Genomic DNA, 7,155 nt, shown 5'->3' with positions numbered 1-7,155 from the left:
TGTGAGATATCCTAAAATATTGCTTCATCACTCCTTGCATCAAATTTTCCAAGATTATCTTTTCCATTATTATGCACAAAACATTTGCACCAAATGTTCTAAAATAGTGATATGGGTTTCTTTCCAAAATAAAGTTCATAAGGAGTTTTGTTAATGATAGGTCTCATCATGACACAGTTAATTATGTGACAAGCAGTATTAACAGCTTCAGCCCAAAAGTTCCTTGGAAGCTCACTAGCAATTAACATGGTTCTAGACATTTCCTCCAAAGTTCTATTTTTCCTTTCTACAACACCATTTTGTTGTGTGTTCTAGGGGCAGAAAAATTATGATCTAGGCCATTATCTCTGCTTAAGTCATCAAATTTATAATTTCAATTCTTTGCCATGATCTGATCTAATGTGCATTATTTTATGACCACTCAATGTTGAACTCTTTTAGCAAAGACAAGGAACTCATCATAAGTTCATCTTTACTAGGAGAAAAATAACCCAAGTATACCTAGAGTAGTCATCTACAATAACTAATACATACCTCTTTCCACTTCTACTTTGAATTCTCATGGTCCACATAAGTCCATATGAATTAATTCTAATGGTTTAGTGGTACTTACATCGTTTTAGACTTGGAAGAGGATCTAACATGCTTACCTCGTGCACATGCATCACAAACTTGATCAATATGAAATTTTATGGATGGTAATCCTAAAACAAGATCTAAGTTTTTCAAGTAATGAAAAGCTAGCATGTACTAGACGCTTGTGCCAAAGAAGTGAATCATCTTCAATAACACTAAGACAGGTTAAGTTGACTTGGGAACAAGGTCAAGATCCACAATATATGTGTTCCCTTTCCTTGTTCCTTCCAATATAACCTTCTTAGTTTTAATGTTGATGATCAAGCATTTTTCGTCATTAAATTTTACAATATTTCCCTTGTCACATAATTGGGAAATACTCAATAGATTATGTTCTAGACCTTCTGTAACAGCTCGCTCTTCCGAGCTGCTAACTAAACGCACTTAAGATCCATAAACAATAATTAACTCTTAAATAAATTACTTCGCAGCGGAAAAATATCCTTAAATACACCAATATCTCGAGTAAATTCCCAAATAATATACACAATGAAATATAAATAACTTTTCTCAAACCAACTATCTAAAATACAAGCTTAATCCTTAAGCCACTATGACACCTTGATCTTGCTCCACTTCGAATTCCGAGCTCTGAATATCAAACCTGCAAATTAAGGGGAGAAATACAAAACAAACAAAATTCCAAAAATGAGTGGAAAACTCGTAACCTTTACTTCAGCCCGTTATAAATATTTTATTTCTCAAATCGTTTTCATATCGTTACAACGCTGGCATAGCTCACTCTCTTAAACAAAGCAGTGGCAAGGACGGGCATTGGACAAAGGACAAACGCTGCCTCCAAGGTTCGTTATGGAGCCCAGCAATACTACCCCCAAGGTTCGTTATGGAGCGTAGCCGACCATATTAGGTCAAAAGAAGTAACCGTCCTCCACCCATACATTGCCCACTTTCTATTTTCAGTTCATAAACTAAGCCAGCAAAACAGTTTTCGTATTCATATTCATCAAATAACATTTCCAGAATTAACTCATAACATCACATTCATAACTATGGCCATAGTACGAACATATTTATCAAAAACAAAACATAGAAATCCACAGACACATGGGCATGAGTAAATGATTTTACTGAACATAAAAGTTACCTCATACGCGATCCATTCCGTAGCTCCGACATATAAAGACTTTGAGAATTCCACAACTCCAACTCTCTTGAACTCCTAACAATCCATAACCTCAATAACAAATATAACTAATTACTAAAACCATTATCACAAAATCTCAATAAAAGAAACTAATCTAATCTAATCAACCTTTCTTAAAACAACGTACTACACCGATCAAACTAAATCCCGAAATAAAATCTAATGAAATTCATTTTATAACTCTTAAACTTAACATCCAACACATGACTCCAATAACTACAACAACAACAACCATACGACTACCATATAATATCCTTGAATAGGAAACCACACAAAACTACTTCTAAAAGACATCATCTTATATTAACTTTCAGATTTACCTACAAACTTACCCATCACTTAAAACTAATAAACCACCACAATAACAGAACAACAATAATACAACACTTCACCACGACCACCACACAACTCCACAACAACAACAATAATAACAACAGCACCGCAACAACAATAACAACACCACCGCAACAACAACAAACAACAGAGCAACAACAACAATAACTACCCCAACAACATAACAACAGCATCAACAATTCAAGAACAAAACTACCAACAACAACTCAACAATAACCACCACAACATCACCACCACAACATCAACAAATAACAAACAGCAGCAACGAAAGGAGAGACTTAGAAATGCTTACAGTAGCAGCACCGACCAACCGCAAGCAACAACGGCAGCACCGATCAACCACAAGCAACAACAACAGCACCGCGGTGGCACGCGAGCAGCGCCGCGATAGCAGGACACGAACAGAGGAGAAAGATGTGAGTAGGGAGACACGCAGCTCCGGCGAAGGAGGCGGCGAAGAGCATCAATAACAACAACGACAAAATAGAGGAGAGAGAGAGAAAACGAGAATAGTAATGTCGTTGGCTCGCGGCGGCGAGACGAGCCGAGGCTCCGACGAGCTTGGGTTCCGACGAGAACAAAAGGAGAGAGAGAACTGGGTTTTGGGGTTGGGGTTTTGGGAGTAGAAGACACGGGAGAGAGAGGAGGGGTTTAAGGGATTTGGGTTTACCAATTTTTGACCGACAATAGGGGGGGTTGGGTTTATCTTCCAAAAATAACCAACTATGATAAATGAAATGGAAAATCGACTTTGGCTTTAAATTCTGGCAAATACCACTCAATTAATTTCACACAAAAATATTAAATAATAATAATAGTCTCATAAAATTAAATAAATAAATATATTATAACACATGTCATACTCCAACTCAGAAATAATTAAAGTATCCGAAATATAATTAACTTAATAATTATAATTAGCTTTTAAATAAATGCTCTTAAAAAATAGGCTATTACACCTTCAACTAAAAATACATTCTCAATGGAGTGTAGAAGTGACTTACCAACCTTGCCCATGGCAACTATGTTACCTTTCTTATTGTCACCAAATGTTACACTTCCACCTTCATAGGTTGTGAGTGAGAGAAACTTAGTTTTGTCTCCTGTCATGTGCTTGGAACAACCACTATCAGATACCAGTGTTGTTCCCCCTCACTCCAACCTGCAAAAATCAACTATTGTTAGTTGTAGGAACCCATTTTTCGTGGGTTCCTGTTCTTGACTAGGACTTGATTTTGACAACCCATTTTTTTTTACTTATTCACATTTTTGCCAATCATCTCAGATTTTAGTTGACATTGATTTATGTAATGACCTACCTTTCCACAATACATACAAAATTTATCACTAGGTAGATCAACATATTTCTTTGTCTTGTTCCTTTTCTTGTAGTTTTCAAAACCAAGACCTTCTTTTCTTTGGTCTGTGGTTTCTCAATCCACTTAGGAACACCATGTTTTGCCTCTGTTCCTTGCGACAACCAGTTCCTTTTTAAGATTACAGATCTGTTCCTTTAAAAATTTTTTCTTTATTCAAATTTTCAATCTCAGATCTGTATCCTTTCAAAGGGTTGATCTTATATCAAAGGAACTCAGAAAGGGACAAACTCCTTCAAGTGTGAAATCTCTAAATTAATTAGATAATTTTCATTTTTCAAACTTTCATAATATTCTTTGATTTTTAAGTTTTTCAAATAAATCAAAGAATCTTGTTTCAACATCTGTTCTCATTTTCTTAAGCCATTCTATGTGTTCTTGCAGACCTTTGGCTTGTTCGTTTGTTCACGTTTTTCACGTTCATCTCTACATTCAAGAATTGCATCATAAAGAAGATCATATATTTCAGGCCTAGTTTTACAATCTAAGTCTGACTCAAGACCATGTTGACTTACCTCAACTTTTTCATCTTCTTTTTCATCATGTTTGCCATGAGGCAAAGGTTTGCTTTTTTTCAGTTTGTTGTTCCTCTTCTTCTTCCGTCTCTGAATCTCCCCAAGCAGCTATCATAGCTTTGCGACATTTGCCTTAGAGAAAGGTGCTTTGATTCTTTGTTCCTTTCAGCAAAGCGTTCCTTGTTCCTTTCTTTGGTTTTTCATTTTCCCAAAGGGACATTCCTTGATGAAGTGATCTGTACTACCACATTTATGACAAGCAGCTTTGTTAGAAAATTTCTTAGTTTTACCTTTGAAGTTTCCTTCTTCATGTTCCTATACATCTTTCGAAATTTTCGAACCATGAGGGCTTCTTCTTCTTCTTCTAAGTCCGAATCATCTTCATCATCTGCTTTGAGAGCAATTGATTTTGATTTGGAGCTTTCACCATATTAGTATCAAGGTGAAGCTCATGAGTCATAAGTGACCCGCCAGCTGTTCTAAGTTGAACTTAGTGAAGTCTTTTGTTTCTTGAAAAGCAGTGACTTTAGCCATCCATCTGTCCTTAGGAAGACTCCTAAGAACCTTTCGAACCTGTTCCTCAGATGAAATAAACTTTCCAAGAGAAGCCAACTCATTAATAATGTTAGTAAAACGAGTAAACATTCTCGAATGCTTTCCTTAGTTTCATGCAGAACAGTTCATATTGATTCATAAGTAAATCAATTTTGATCTTTTGACTTCATTAGTTCCTTCATGGGTTACTTCTAGTAAATCCCATATTTGCTTTGCGATTTGCATCCCATGATCCTATTATGTTCATGGGGTCCAAGTCCACAATGCAACAGTTTAATAGCCATGGCATTTACTTCCATTTTTTCAAAATCAGATTTGTCATAATCAGAGAGGGGTTTTAGAGTTACCTCATTTTTGTCATTTGTAGTTGTGACTTCGAAATCACCAACTTCAATGACTCTCCATACCTGATAGTTTTCAGCTTTGATGAATATCTCCATGCGGTTCTTCCAGTAGTTGTAGTACTTCCCATTGAACATAGGAGGCCTTTGAGTGGAATAACCTTCTTCAAGTTTCTCGGGGGTATTCATTGTTCCTTGGATCTTTTTCTCAATAGGGTTTCCTATCTTCGTGAGTTCTGCTCTGATACCAATTGTTATTTCCCTAGGAACACTACAAGAGGGGGGTGAATTGTAGTGTAGAAATAAATGTAACTTTTTGCGGAAATTAAAACTTAAAGAATAAACAAGCTAGAGGAACACAAGGGATTTTTACGAGGAAAAACTTCTTGGGCCCAACAAGAAGAAACAACCTCGACCACTAGGGATTTTAAACTCAACTCTTTCACTAATTAGGCCAAACAACTTTGTTACAACCTAATTCTAACTCGAGCCACACCTTGAGTTCCTAAACTCAAGTTCCTGAGCCACTGTTCCCTTAACAGCAGTTCCTCTCAACTTCACTCGAAGTTTTCTCACTCTACTAGCTTCTCAAAGCTCTCTCTTACAGAACTTCACTCAAAGTTCCCTTACCCAAAAACCAAAATACAATTGATCGAAATAAGCTTAGTGGAATTAGAGTAAGAAGCAAAGAACAAATGGCTATTATGAGAGAATGAAGGCACTGACACTTAATTAGTTAAACTCACTTAATTACTTAGTCAGACACACTTTGGAACTTATTTAGACTTCAATATTTATAGTGACAATCATGTAGAACATGGGAATTAAAATCGTGTTCATGTCAAAAACCATTTTCCCATGATGTTCCTTCCCTAAAGGAACACGTTTCTTAACACATCCCATGATCCCATAATCACTGCTTGGACGTGGACATGTTGTAGTTACTGCTCCTAGATTATAGGAGTCACTTGAGCTTTATCCGAAAACCAGTTTAATTTAAAACAAATTTAATATTAAAACTAAAATTAAATCTCTAAGAAAAATATTATCTTTTAAATAAAATCCTTTATGTATATAAAGAAACCGAATAATATTTTTCTTATCTTTTTCGAAAAACAAAATCTTTTCCTTAAAAAGATTTTCCATAAAACGGAATTTTCTTTTAGATTGAAAAACGGTTACCTATTATTTAGGCATGACTTACACATTTATTTAGTGCCAATTTGTCTAGTTCCTTACAGATTGTTTAGTGAACCATTATAGTGCTTCAAGCCTAAGTGTAGTTCCTTACAAATTGTTAAGTTCCTTTAACTCATTATAGTGCCAATTCGTCTGTTCCTTAGAAAGGAACAAACTATCATTCTCAAATAAAACTGCCAATGTTCCTTTCCAGCATTACTTGTTCCTTTACAATGGAACTAGAAAATAAAAACGCCTTGCTTTGTTCTTCTTGTTCCAATCACTACAAAAAAAATTGGCTATAGAGGCACATCATATAAACATGGTTGCCTCTAAATTATATGATTTTTAGTGTCAAGTATATTCAGGTACCTCTAAAGATACATTTCAGCATCAGATGAATGTTGGTTGCCTCTAAAATCATGTTTTTAGCATCACATGAATATTGGTTGTCTCTAAATCCATATTTTTAGCATCACATGAATTTTGTTGTCTCTAAAGCCATTTGTTTTAGCATCGATTGTAGTTAGTTGTCTCTAAAGCCATGTATTTAGCGTCACATGACTTTAGTTGTCTCTAAAGCCATTTCTTTTCAGCATCAACTGTAGTTAGTTGTCTCTAAAGCGATGTATTTAACGTCACATGAATTTAGTTGTCTCTAAAGCCAATTTTTTTAGCATCAAATTTAGTTAGTTGTCTCTAAAGCCATGTATTTAGTGTCATATAATATTTCATAGCGATACACTCACAAGTTCCACAAATAAACAATAGTGTATTCTAGATATTAAAATTCCAATAATAATCTACCGTTTTTTTATTAAAAATTTAATAATGTAAGGTTAAAAAAAAATATGTTAAATTCACCCATTTACATTGACGGGTCTTATTGTATAAACGATTGTTACGAGTTGATATTATTTTGATTTCGGATAGTCTTTTTTCTGGCAACTCGGATTTCGGATCTTTCAATATCAGATTGTGGCGGATTCTGATTATATCAGATGTCGGGTGTAGGTACTATTGGAATTATATCA

General features: G+C 35.1%; 1 long non-coding RNA gene across 1 annotated transcript; it reads right to left on the bottom strand.

Annotated features, from left to right (window-relative positions):
* Positions 1-1,032: 1,032 nt before the first annotated feature.
* Positions 1,033-1,795, bottom strand: LOC130591910 (uncharacterized). Its single transcript, XR_008969853.1, has 2 exons — positions 1,742-1,795; positions 1,033-1,240 (listed from the first exon to the last, which is right to left on the bottom strand). It is a non-coding gene; the product is annotated as an uncharacterized LOC130591910 (long non-coding RNA).
* Positions 1,796-7,155: the final 5,360 nt, after the last annotated feature.

Source organism: Beta vulgaris, chromosome 6, assembly GCF_026745355.1.
Source record: "Beta vulgaris subsp. vulgaris cultivar EL10 chromosome 6, EL10.2, whole genome shotgun sequence".
NCBI lineage: Eukaryota > Viridiplantae > Streptophyta > Magnoliopsida > Caryophyllales > Amaranthaceae > Beta > Beta vulgaris.
The sequence above is the reverse complement of the archived record's forward strand: the minus strand, read 5'-3'. Positions and strand labels throughout refer to the sequence as shown.